The sequence below is a fragment of the Chiloscyllium plagiosum genome, chromosome 7 (genome assembly GCF_004010195.1).
Source record: "Chiloscyllium plagiosum isolate BGI_BamShark_2017 chromosome 7, ASM401019v2, whole genome shotgun sequence".
NCBI lineage: Eukaryota > Metazoa > Chordata > Chondrichthyes > Orectolobiformes > Hemiscylliidae > Chiloscyllium > Chiloscyllium plagiosum.
Genome location: NC_057716.1, coordinates 45,277,895 through 45,292,989, shown reverse-complemented (window position 1 = coordinate 45,292,989; position 15,095 = coordinate 45,277,895).

Below are 15,095 nucleotides of genomic sequence, written 5' to 3'. Positions count from 1 at the left end.
AGTCACAATCCTAAATTGATCGTCAACATAATTCTTGCATAGTCAGGATTTTCTAGCATATGTTGTCCAACATCTAATATTGGATACAATGTTGTGGGTTTTGCAAGCACAGGCTGGTTGGGTACAATCATCATTTTGGCGAAAGTGCAGACTGCAGATGCTGGAGATCAGAGTCGAAGAGTGGTGCTGGAAAAGCACAGCAGGTCAGGTAGCATTCAAGGAGCAGGAAAATCAACGTTTCGGGCAAAAGCCCTTCATCAGGTATCTTGTTTGTTGCAAATAGCTGAAGGGATATGCTGTCTGATACAGTCCATCTGTCTGGGACATGCAGCCTAATAACCTGCCATCATTACCAACAATGAAATTCATTTACTATATTACTCATTTGTGAGTTAGGTGAAACTTTCTTTTGGCTTGACAACAGTATCCTATTAGGGGTAAACATATTTTACTTTGTGGTTCAATTAATTTGGGTTTAAGACAGACTGACTAAGGAAAAGAACTGTCTTCAGGAGTGGACTTCAAAACTATACTATTTTGCATGCATCAATATTAAAGACTGCCAGGCATATGTACCATACTCTGATCTTATAGTTATATTAGGTAAGGAAAAATTTATCTTCTTCATGTGTTCATATCATGTGCTGTTGAGATTTGCATTCTAGAGTCTATTAATTCTGCCCACACAATGCTATTTATATCCCAAGATATGCACTCCTGTGACATCATTGCAATGTTTCTCCAGGGCCCTAAAATCATTACATAATAAACACCACTTATGGTGCCACTACCAACGAGTCTGTGCTAGCAAGACTCACAACAGGGTCTAACAGCTGATGTGATTCTATGATGGACAATATTTGCTGGACAATCCCAACTGTGCTAACAGTTATGCAGACAACCAATTTAGGATGGTCAGATGGGCTTGTAATATGGTGTGCTTGTGTGTATGCACCTCCATATATTAATATATAGATTACCGTTTGTTGCAAACAGGAAGAACGTGTAAATGTACCGTGTCTGTTTAAACTCAGCAAAATATGTGATAGCCATTCACTGGTTCATTTCTCAGAGCAATGGCTTAACAAAACAAAGTGAACTTGCTTGGTTGAAAATTTAAACATTTGATAGCTGACAAGCATCATTAACTGACACATTTCCCATGGCAATATCTCTACCAATCAGAATCCACTCACCACCCAATCAGTTCTCTCCTCCCATACAGCATAAATGTTACTTTCACTTTAAACTTGTCATGTATCTTATTTTGACAATGGCAAGATGGAAAGCTTTGACAAAATTTGCCTTTTTCATCAATACTCAAGTTAGATGCTATCAAGAAACTATTAACAGTTTTATGACTCAATGGGACAGTGCACTGGAAATCAACTGCTACCAATCCAGAGCTGTTAAAGAATTTAAAGTTCTTAAAAGAAGTACGTAACACCCCCAATCTACCTGATTCTCAGATCTAAGTTGAGAGAAAGCATGGACTAGGTTGCTGTACTTAAAAAGGAACCACTATTTATTACAGATTATTAGGCTGTAGCTACTGGTAAACAATTCAACTATGTTAACATCTACAAGATAAGTTCTAAAGAACAAAGCTCTAAACTCAAACATACCTTCATACACACAGACAACCAGATATAAATACATGGGTAGAAGGAAAAATGGGGAAATAGTTCCATAGTCTTTGTTGCCAAGTTCATTGGCCTGGTTCTTGCTGATCCAAAGGTTTCTCTTTGACCTTTGATTTTCTGAATTCTTCCACTGGTTTGCAAGAGGCACACAGTGGCTGTTTGCCTTATGACAAATCTCTGACTTGTCTAATTCAAAGTCACAACCTGCATTAACTGCTGAAGAAATGTGAGCTTGTTTTCTTCTGGTTTAATGTGACTTACATTAGGGAACTGAGAGAGGGGTTTTGGTTGCTGCAGACTGGCTGGTTTCTCTCTGGCCTGAACTAGCTTCCCTTTGTCTTGTGCACAACCCGATCTCTTCAGCTACTTGACAAACAATTACAGGTACCTAGCTGTTGGCAGGCAGTGGGCTTTGACATTGATAATTGGTCCCTTGTCAACAAACCAATCACTTCACTTGTAAACAACCCTTCAGTTCCAGTTCCGCTGCACATTGTTCACAAAAGGTATCAAATTGCTTACTTTCAGAACATGCAGCCATCTTTGTAAATGCCCATTTTTCAAAACAATTCTTTCTCATTTCAGTCCACAGTTTATTAAAAACACAAAAAATGTATTTACAAAATTGAAATATTGATGGATCCATGACTTTGTACAGAATTCTTCAAAATGATAATAAAACTTCACAGACCATACATGGACAGATAGTTTCTGGGAGAATCTACACACTGAACACCATTATGAAAGTACCAGTGATAATCCTGGCAGATGGGCTGTGCTCTCATACTCCTGTATTAAAATGAAGCCCAGAACCTGCAGCAGTTTATTTTGATCTGACTGAAACAGACTCCCTTCTGGAAAGGGAAGTTTACTCTTGTAGTGACAAACAGATGAGATCTTAATCCATGGAGGTGGTAAAGTAAATCAAGGAATGAAGGAAACCCTATCAAATAGGTAATTTTTTTACATAATTCTATATCAACCATATGTCATAGAAAATATTAAATATACATCATTTAATGCAACCTAGTAATATATGTGTCTTTTACTATATCAAACATTGGAAGTCAGAATTCATGATGTCTTTGCAACTGAAAAAGTTCATGTCCTCAGTGTCCAAAAACTGTAAGTGTAAAAAATCCACATTTCCCAATCAATTGTTATCAAGGAACTCTTGCTGGAAAATAATTGTGTTGAGAGTATCAGGTTCATTGATTATGTTCTCCATATAACACAGAATAATACCTAGGATCACCTTATAAAGAACAGGTAAGATACTGGAGAGTTTGAGCAGCCTGTGACACTGGACTCCAGTTGGAATTGTTCGCTCTCACTGAACCTAAGCAGCTTGAGAAAGTAGGAAGATGGATGAGACAGTGGTTTCATTGATATTACAGGAACAATTTTAACTCACTCAAAATGCACTCACTCACGTGGAATTTAAAACCAACCCTTACAGTTGCAGCAAAACAGGAAAGGCTTTAAGTGTTTTGCCCAAAAGCTTTAAGTCAAAAAAGTGGGTTCAAGGAGTGTCTTTTTAAACAAAAGGAAAGCAAGGTAGAGAAGTATAGGAAGGGAATTCTGGAACCTGGGAGTGCAGCTGAGGCATGGCCACCAATGGTGGAATAATTGTAATTGGGAATGCACAAGAGGCCATATTAGAGGAGGACAGATATCTCAGAGGCTTGTGTGGCTTTGTAGGATAAGGAAAAGCAAGGCCATGGAGCATGTTAAAATAAGGATGGTCATTTTAAAGCTGAAACATTGTTTGACAAGTCAGCAATTAGACATGGGAATGCAACTTACAGTGAGCCAAGACATGGGATGGAGAGTTTTGGGTGACTTTAGTTTTACAAGGGGTACAGCCAGGAGTGTATTGGAATAATTGAGTCTGGAGTTAACAAGAGCATGGAAGAGTTTCAGTAGCCAATAAGGATATGACAATGTGGCAATTAGGTGTTGTTATGATAATTTCAGTCATACGTATAGAAAATCAGAAGATCAGCACTAGATTGTACATGACACCAATGTTGCAAACAAAATGGTACATATGATATAACATGATATTCTTGGATAAAATCGTAATGATTTATGGAAGGGAAAGCATATTTGATAAGCCTGTTGGGATATTTTGAGGATGTTACTTGCAAAATAGATAAATAAGAATCAGTGGATGTTGTGTTTGGATTTTCAGAAGGCTTTAAATAATGTTGTACCCAGAATTTTAATAAACAAAAATAGAGCACAGGGGACAAAGGGTAATCGACTGCTTTTGATCGAAAATTATTCAACAGACAGCAAACTGAGAATAAGAATTAAGGAAGTCAATCTACTCCAGACAGCTGTGAAACCTCAATCATTGAACAGATTCAAAGTAGAAACTGATAGATTTCTGGATACTAATGACAGTAAAGGATGTGGGTATATTGGGAAAGGTGATATTGCAATAGATCAACCATTATCTGTTTGAGTGCATAGCGGGCTTGACAGAGAAAAGGGCCTACTCTTGTTCCTTTCTAAAAATGTTTTCAGGTATTTATTGTCTGATTCTTTTGAGTCCTTGGACAAATTCTGCTGTAAAGAAGAAAGAATGATACTCACTTACTCATGTTTACTTTAAAACTAAGATGTAGACAAACAAGGATTCTGGTTTCCATGCTAGCAATTATTCAAGACAAATTCAACTTGCTGAACAAGCAAGTTTTTCCTTTGCAAAGGTAATGTCTGAGCCTTACATTTTTGTAGGTGGATGGGAGGACATTCACAAGCAAAATAATCTGTAGAGAATGATTCCTTGAATTGCTACTGAACATTCAGATTAATGACAGAATAGTGAAATTGCAACAAAGATTGCCAAGTAGGTCTTGCATTTGTGGCAGGTTTCCAACTGAAAACCTCTGTTCTAAACTATTTTCCCACCTCTCCACACATACAATCATACACTCTCTTTTTAAATACTTACATAATTCCACATATATATAAAATGGCGAAATATATCTTGTCTATATCCTTTGTACCCAAGTCACAAATTTGTGGAATCAAAATTACTGTTTACTCTTAATCGCTTGTTCCTTTTAAACATTTTTCATTAATAAGATATCTTATATTTGTTTAGTGACTTTAATGAAGTAAGACAAAGCTAGACATGAGTATTATGGAGCAAAATTAGAGAATGAGTCATATACTTGGGAAGATGTTCAAGTGTTTGGTCAGACTTAAAAGTTTAAGGAACAGCTTATCAATGAAAAAAGATAATGAAGCAAAGAGGTTTAAGAAGGAATTTCCAAAGCTTAGGGCCAAGGTAGCTGAAAACAGAACCACCAAAAGTGGAGTAATTAAGCGTGAGATGACCAAGATGTTTGGAACTAGATGAGTGCAAATATCTTGCAGAAATGTTGGACTGGGGGAGATTAGAGGGGTTGAGTGGGGCAGACTATGGAGAGATTTTAAAGCAAATATAAGCATTTTAAAATTTCAGGCATTGTTTGCCTGGGAGTCAATTTAGATCTGAGACCTCAGGGATGATTGGTGATTTTTAATGCATGGCACAAAGATTGGTTTGGGAATAATACATCGCGGGTCAGCACCAGTACAGGGCTGGTTTTCACCTGTGCTATGTTGGGGTCAATGTTTTGTTGATTTTATGGGCAATTTAGCATGGCCAATCCACCTAACCTGCACATCTTTGGAGTGTGGGAGGAAACCAAGTCCACACCGACCCTCCAAAGAGCAACCCACGCAGACACGGGGAGAACGTGCAAGCTCCACACAGACAGTTGCCCGAGGCGGGAATTGAACCTGGGTGCCTGGCGCTGTGAGGCAGCAGTGCTAAACACTGAGCCACCGTTGGCCAGTGATCAGCAAAATGATCAACAGGGATAAGTGCAGTGTAATGTATGTGAATGGACAAATGATGAAATAACAGGGAAAAGTATCAAAGCCAATACAGACAGTAAGTGAATAGGGTGTTCTGCTGCACTGTCTCATAAATCTACTTGAAGAGATCAATGTACTATAAAACAAAGTATATGATTTTCCTTATACATTACCTTGGGTCAGCCCTTAGCTACAACGCTGTGTCCAGTTTTTGTCACCACACTTGATAGGTAAAGCGTTTTGACATGGACAGAAAGGAAGGTTTACAAAATTGACACATAAAGTCTCTTGATTATCAAATTGGCTCAGGGCTTAGAAAAGATCTGAAGAAAAATAAATTGACTTAAAACATTATTCTACTCCTCTGTCTAGATGCTGCCAGTCCTGCTGAGTTTCACCCAACACTTTCTGTTTTTGTTTTGGAAAAAGTGTGGATTTGGGTATGTTTTGATTGAGATTCATACAAAGATGGAAGACCAGATTTTATTTGCAACAGATACTTTTGCCTAAACATGTTGAGAAAGAAGGGTCAATTTCAAATAATGCAAAGCCAGGACCAGGTTAAACATCATGAGGTGTTTTATTTCCCACACAGTAACAGACACATGGAATAGGCCCCCGAATCTGTTTCTGGCTACAGGAATCACCATGTACAAGAGCTAGATTTAAATACCAGTCTAGTTTCTAACACAAGAAAGCATTGACGGAATTTTTCCAGATTTCTTTTCCTAGCTGACAAGCATTTTTATCTTTTACCATCCTACACAAGGAAATTATACAGTAGATAGGAATTCATGTATAATGATATATATCTATCGATGTCTGGATGGACCAATAATAAATCAGTTTCTCGCTGTTACTTTTTATATATTCTTAAAGCCTTAAAAAACCCTCCATGAATGTCATTTTTTTCCAACTTGAACTACTTTAGTTTGTTTTCATCTTAATTTGCCATCTTTTTGCCACAAACTGTCCATTGCTGTAATTCTCACTGTATAATTGTGCCCAAAATTACAAGCAATAACAACTGTATCTCAGAGAAAGAAATAGATCTTTCTCAAGGTTAACGTAAAATCCTTGCTTTTATACCCAACGTGTCAAAAGCCAGAATGTCTCTTACCTTTTGCAAGGCATTTTCATCAACTTGCATTTCAAATATCTGCAACTGAAGAGCAATTATGCAGCTTGTTCTTTCCTTTACTGTTCTATTTCACAGAACATACTTTATATTTCTCTACACTGAAAGCAATCTGTCATCTACTTTACATTGCTAATCCTTCAAATGTCTTCCTGCATCTTCCTCAGTTTGCCATCTCCCATGCTTTGTTATCAGATAATATCAGCAGTATGCTTATAACATTAATGTGAATAGATAATAAAAGCCACTGACCAGATTGTTGGAAACAGAGACTAGGAGTAGGAGTAGACCAATCAGCCCTTCAAACCTGCTCTACCATTCAACTTCATAATGGCTGATCATCCAACTCAGTATCTTTTCCCAACATGTATCTACAATCCATACCACAGTAATCCAGAAGCATCCATTCATCTCCTAGCCTCATTTCCAAACCTTAGCCTTTCCTCTATCCAAATGGGTCCCAATCAAAATCCCCCTTGCCACCATATCTTTTTGTTTTGTCACGTGGAATCTTGTCAAATATCTTCTAAATACAAAACATACATGCACTGCAAATAGAAGCATATATACAGTAATGATATAAATGCAATTAGTGAAATTAATCAAGCACAATCTGCCCATTACAGATTTATTATAACTGTCCCTGGCTAGCCATTGTCTTTCTGGATGTTCTGAATTTTGGTGGACTGAAAGTATACCAAAATGAAGTGGAGTAACTGTCCCGCAATCTGCTTTCTTTCCTATCTAGGAGACAGTGAGGCCTACAGATGCTGGAGATCAGAGTTGAGTGTGCATTGCTGGAAAAGCACGGCAGGTCAGGCAGCATCCGAGCAGGAAAATCGACGTTTCGGGCCTGATGAAGGGCTCAGACCCAAAACATTGATTTTTCTGCTCCTTGGATGGTGCCTGACCTATCTTTCCTATCTCCTGATTTAATTTATCTCTGTCCTTCAGCAAAATCTAATGTTTCCAAAAAAACTTTTAAATGAATTATGGTTAGTGGCTCCAGTGCTTCCATTCTCATCCCTTAAATTTCAGCTGCATGCCATATGGCCTAGTACTTTTGCTGCAATAAATTCCATTAACCTTTTTTGAGAATGCAGTTGCCTTTCATCTCCAGAAGTGATTCTTTCATGTCCAACTCTGAAACACCTGCTGTCCACATAAGGACTGAAGATGGAAGGGCTAGATCAGCTGTCTTGTCTGTTAAGTCCATTTATACATTGATGTCAAGCCAGTTTAGCACCTGGATACCTCCATGAAAATATATAAAAGTATTTTAGTCTTTGAATGAAATGTTAGAAAACCCTGAGGGGCATAAGAATGCTGCACACCACCAACTTTATTTGCGGACATTCTCAATCCTTATCTTGACTATAAGATAAGTCAAGGTAACCAAGTTCAGGTTGTAAGCACCGGCTCCTAGCAAATCAGCCAAAGCCACAGGCTCAGGGAACAGACAATGTGCAATTCCAACACCTAGATCAGCGTCAAAGCGATACATATGATCACTTCTAAATCAAGATCTTCAATTAGGATAGTCAATCAAAAATTGCCAGAAAGTCCTTAGGTAGTGATGTAATTACATTTACAAAATACTGACTTTGTGCAGAGACATTAGGAGATAGAATCCTTTAATTATGTACTCAGTTTATTTGTGCATCAATCCAGAATGAAGAGTAATATAGGTGACCTTGTGAGTAACAGAAGTCTCAAAGGATTTTAATGGTTTACTGGCAGTAAGATATAACAGGGCATTACTGTACAACTGCATGTTTTGTAGACAGTCACCATCTAAATTTGTGATTGATGCTGGGAAAGTGTTACATGCGCGTTGAGTTCTTGGTCACATTACTAGTGAAATAGAATTTGAGCATTCTTGAAGTTGGGACAGTCCATAATTGAACTGGATAGGTGATATTGGATATTTGTTATATTTCATATATCTTACAACAGGAAACCAACAATACTTGGAAGCTATAAATGAATCCACTGGAATTAAGCTGAAACAGGTCAACAAAATAGGAAGCTATTAAAAAAAAAAGTTTAAAGGACTATTACACATCTGAAACCATATATTTAATAGAGAAACTAAATATTTTTTTCTAGAGCCAGCAGTCGAAATTTAAGTTGAATATGTATGGAAATATAATAGGGCAAATACTAAACACTGATTTATGAAGTAGTGTTATGTAAAAGTATTACAGTCCTGTAACAGAGTCACCTGTCAACTTAAATGAAGATCTATCAATGGTGATCCTAAAATGTAACAGAGTCACTTGTCAACTTAAATGACAATCTATCAATGCTGATCCTAAAATCCTAAAAACATTGTTAGAGGATTTATTGGTTTAAAAAGTGCTGCTGTAAAATGCTGATAATATTAACTTTTTCCCGACAGTCTATCAAAGTAAACCAAAGACACCAGTAGCATTACTTGACCTTAAAACACTGATTTATGACTTGATTCGCTTCTATAGGTCCATTGCAAGAAGACTGGGGTCAGTCATACGACCCCGTCATGCAAGAAGTGTCAGAGTGTGGACATAGATACCACCATTACGCGTGGGGACACCTCCCACCTCGTACATGGCAGGTACTCATGTGACTCAGCCAACCTTGTCTATCTTATACGTTGCAGGCAAGGATGCCCTGAGGCATGGTACATTGCGGAAACCAAGCAAAGGCTACGACAACGGATGAATGGGCACTGCACAACAATCAACAGACAGGAGTGTTCCCTCCCAGTTGGGGAGCACTTCAGTGGTCCAGGGCATTCGACCTCATACCTTCAGGTGACCATCCTCCAAGGTGGACTTCGGGACAGGCAGCAGCAAAATGTGGCCGAGCAGAGGCTGATAGCTAAGTTCGGTACCCATAGGGAGGGCCTCAACCGGGACCTTGGGTTCATGTCACATTACAGGTGACCACCATTGCACTATACACACACACAGACACTCCTACATACATGCACACACAGAGGCACTCCAATACATACACACACACACACACACACACGGACACACGGACACACATATACAGATGCGCACACAGACACCCACACACCCTTACAGACACGCACACTCACACATGCACCCCCTCACAGACTTAAGACACTCTACACTCACTACACACATATACTTTATCACACTCAACCCCCAATCCAGACAGAAACACACACGCACAGACAAAGACCCACATGCACACATATATTTTGTGGGGTGAATTTGTACTTGCAGGGTTACATTGTACTTTGCTCAAAAACTGCATGAATTCATGTAAAACTCCGTTAATCTCACTTTTTAGATTAGAATCAATCTAAACATCATGGCATAGACAGAGAACACAGGGGGCCAACACCTTCAACACATTGTCTAGCTATCACCCAATGTTAACAGCTAACCTGAGAATGCAACTTTTTTAAAAAAAGGTTTTGTGATTTACACATGAAAGAAGTGAATCAATCATGGTATTCAAACAGATGAAAGACTTAACAATCAATTTTTCAATGTATAATTTCAGTTACATCACACTGTAAAGTTTTGCGATAAATTCTGTGTGTTAGGATTGAGCCCTCCACTATCACCTGATGAAGGAGCGTCCCTCCGAAAGCTAGTGTGCTTCCAATTAAACCTGTTAGATTGTAACCTGGTGTTGTGTGATTTTTAACTTTGTACACCCCAGTCCAACACTGGCATCTCCAAATCAGGGTCAGTCATGTAAGTTCTATAATAAAGTTCCACAAATAAAACTGAATACAAATTAAAACAATATATAGAATAGTACATTATTACACACACAGGGTGAGGCAGTACATGTCTGCAAGGCAGGAATTCATTTTGTGCTTACTTTTCTGTCAGTTTCTGATTTATGGAAGTGAGGGTTGGAAAAGCAACATGATGGGGGCAATAAAGGAGAACTGGGAGGAGGTGGTTAATGCAAGTTCAGAGGGATCTGAAGGAGAGACCAGAGTGGGAGTAGAGGCAGTGCTGGGGTGAAATTATTACGATATGGATAATTGCCATGCTTATAGGGAAGTTATTAGGGCATGGAAGTGTAAGAGGTCCCAACAAAGGATAATGGAAAATAAATGGCAGACATTAAAATATGGATGCTGGTAAGTAATACAAAAACAGATGTTAAAAATTTCAGCAAGTCCATAAAGATGAAGAAAGTGGTTGAAGTAAACTTTGATGCACTACAGATGATGTTATGTCCAGATTGGATAGTCAAATTTATGCCATGATCTGGCTGCGGGCAAATAATTTATTTTCCCAGAAGGAGATAAAGTGTGAGATGCCAGCTATTGCAAAAAGAATACAGCCACAAGTTTGAGGTTTTGAAAAAAAAACAATAAACTTTACGAAACCAAGCTAGAACAGTAATACAATCCACAATATTCATATAACTTAGATACCAACAACCAGAATAAATTCAAGGTAAATACAGGCACAGACAAACTACAACTGAATACCCACATAGCACATCAAATTGAAAATGCAGTCAACTCAGATCTCACAGATGTCTCAACTATCTCCAGATATTAGTGAGTCTCTAGTCATCAAATCTCATTAAAATTTACAACAGATTCCAATTCTTCTCTTTCAAAAAATATAGCTTTGCAACGTTCTCACTGTCACAGATGACCTTAATGACTGCTAACATCCTGGTAGTTCACTTTCCCAATTGAGAACCCATGCCCCTGGATTCTGAAAACTGCACCCTAACACTTACTTGGCAGCAAAATTTTAGCTTACCCACAGAAAGCTAACTTCACTGAGCCATTACTGCCCCTGAATTTCTGCTAACTCAAGTCTTTCTCAGCAGCACCAAGCAAAAATTTGCCTGTGGGCTTATTTCACTCTACTCTCTGCTGCACACAAATGTTAGTGGCTCACTGGCTTCAACTGAGTCCACCTAAAACATTATTATAGAACTTACGTGACTGACCCCAGTCTTCTTGCAATGGTCCTATAGAAGCGAATCAAGTCATAAATGTCTTGAACGATCTATTGAAAACCTCTCAGCAAACCCCTAGCCATGTTACCTTATATAAAAGACATCTCGGAACTAACGGCCAGACTTTTCCAACCACTCAGACAGCCGTGCTCAGGCAACAATTCAGCAGAACAAAAAGGCCCTACACCCATCATGTGCAAGACTAAGTAATTTACAAGATTCCATACAAAGACTGCATGAAGCACTTTATAGGACAAATAGGCAGACAACTAGCAATCCACATCCATGAACATCAGCTAGCCACTACACGCCATGACCAACTGTCCCTAGTAGCCATACATACAGATAACAAGGACCACAAATTTGACTGGGACAACACAATGATCATAGAACAAGCTAAACATAGGACAGCCAGAGAATTTCTGGAAGCATGACACTCAACAAACACGTAAACCTAGTCCCAATATACTGGCCACTACAATGAACAACAGGAACTGGCAACTGGAAGCAGCAGGAACAGAACCAAATAAATTACAGAAGACAGTACAGCAGCGCTTCACAGGAGGTTCCAAAGTACTGAAGATGTCACCAAGACAGGGAACGAAACATCTGCAAATCAACTTCCCAACCCAGCAAACATCCCCACAATCACAGCAACTGGCACCACAGCTACAAATCATTATGCAAAGCTTGGTAACCATAGTTTTCATGCTACTGATGCAGTTAAATTTCTGGTCAATAGAGACCACACAAGGTTTCTAGTGGTAAAAGGTGAGCCAATGATAATACTATTGAAGATCAAGGCGAGAAAGGAAGTTTTTTTTGTTGGAGATGGTCATTTTCTAACAACTGTGTTCCACAAATGTACTGCCACTTAATGACAAGCCTGAATATTACCCCACATCTCCCATCGTGCTTCATTTGAGGAGCTGCAAAAGTAACTCAATTCTCTGTATATCAGGGAACATCCCTATTTTTGATCTTATGATAGAGGAATGTCATTGATGAAGTAGCTGAAGATAACTGAACCTTGACCCTTGCTCTGAGGAACTCCTGTAATAAGGTCCTGGGCCTAAGATGAACGAGCACCAATAGTTGCAAACATCTTCTTTTTGGGGTAAGTATGAATCCAACCAATCGAGTTTCCCAAACCTCATTATTTAAATTTTACATGTGCTCCTTGATGTCAAATCTGGTCAGATGGTGCCATAACATCACTCAGTCTTCAACTCTGTAATTCAGCTTTTATCATGATTGCATCAAAACTACAATGGATCGAGTCAAGTGGAACCCAAACTGAACATTAAGTATACCATCATCATTGCAAATTGCTTCATAACATTGTCAATGAACCCTTCATTCCTTTCACTCAAGTATTTACCATATTTATTTCATAAAGAACTTTAATCACATGGATATGAAGAAGAAGCTGGGGCTGCTCTTCTTGGGGAAGAATGCCAAGAGATTTGATAAAGTTCAAAATAATGAGCGGTCTGCGCAGAGTAAATAGGAAGAACGTGTTTTCCCTGGCAGAACCTATGACCAGAGAAATTAGGAACAGAATTAGACCACTTCAAGTCATAGAGATGTACAGCACAGAAACAGACCCTTCTGTCCAACCCATCCTGACTGACCAGATATCCCAATCCAAACTAATCCCACCTGCCAGCACCCAGACCATATCCCTCCAAACCCTTCCTATCCATAAACCCATCCAGATGCTTTTTCAATGCTGCAATTGTACCAGCCTCCACCACTTCCTCTGGCAGCTCATTCTCTGCACGAAAAAGTTGCCCCAATGGTCTCTTTTATATCTTGCCCCTTTCACCCTAAACCTATTCCCTCTAGTTCTGGACTCCCCCAGCCCAGGGAAGATTTTGTCTATTTATCCAATCCAAGCCCCTCATAATTTTGTAAAACTCTATTAGGTCACCCCTCAGCCTCTGACCCTCCAGGGAAAACAGCCCCAGCCTGTGCAGCCCCTCCCTATAGCTCAAATCCTCCACCGTGGCAACATCCTTGCAAATCTTTTCTGAACCCTTTCAAGTTTTAAAACATCTTTCCGATAGGAAGACCAGAATTGCAGTATTCCAACAGTGGCCTAACCAATGTCCTGTACAGCCGCAACATGACCTCCCAACTCCTGTACTCAATACTCTGACCAAGGAAAGCATACCAAACACCTTCTTCACTATCCTATCTACCTATGAATCTGCACTCCAAGGTCTCTTTGTTCAGCAACACTCCCTCGGACCTTACCATTAAGTGTATAAGTCCTACTAAGATTTGCTTTCCCAAAATGCAGCACCTCACATTTATCTGAATTAAACTCCATCTGCCACTTCTCAGCCCATTAGCCCACCTGATCAAGATCCTGTTGTAATCTGTCCACTACACCTCCAATTTTGGTGTCAGCTGCAAACTTACTAACTATACCTCCAATGCTCACATCCAAGTCATTTATATAAATGATGAAAAGTAATGGACCCAACACTGATCCTTGTGGCACTCCACTAATCACAGGCCTCCAATTTGAAAAACAACCCTCCACCACCACCCTCTGTCTTCTACCTTTGAGCCAGTTCTGTATTCAAATGGCGAATTCTCCCTGTATTCCATGAGATTTAACCTTGCTAACCAGTCTCCCATGCTAACCTTGTTGAACACCTTACTGAAATCCATATAGATCACATCTACCATTCTGCCCTAATAAATCCTCTGTTACTTCTTCAAAAAACTCAATCAAGTTTGAGCGATATGATTTCCCATGCACAAAGCAATATTGACTATCTCTAATCTGTCTTTGCCTTTCCAAATACATGTACAGGCTGTCCCTCAGGATTCCCTCCAACAAATTGCCCACCACTGACGTCAGGCTCACTGGTCTATAGTTCCCTGGCTTGTCCTCACCACTTTTCCGAAATAGTGGCACCACGTTAGCCAACCTCCAGTCTTCCGGCACCTCACTTGTGACTATCGATGATACAAATATTTCATTTGAGGCCCAGCAATCACTTCCTTAGCCTCCCATAGAGTTCTAGGGTACACCTGATCAGGTCCTAGGGATGTACCCACGTTTATGCGTTTCAAGACATCTAGCACTTCCTCCTCTGTAATATGGACATTTTTCAAGAGGTCACTATCTATTTCCCTACATTCTATAACTTCCATGTCCTTTTCCACAGTAAATACTGATGCAAAAGACTCGTTTAGTAGCTCCCCCATTTTCTGCAGCTCCACACAAAGGCCGCCTTGCTCATCTTTGAGGGACCCTATTCTCTCCCTAGTTACCCTTTTGTCCTTAATGTATTTGTAAACATCCTATGGATTCTCCTTAACTCTATTTGCCAAAACTATCTCATGTCCCCTTTTTGCCCTCCTGATTTCCCTCTTCAGTATAATCCTATTGCCTTTATATTCTTCTGAAGATTCACCTCAGTCACCTGCCCTGCCTTATTTCCCAAGAGTAGGTCAAGTTT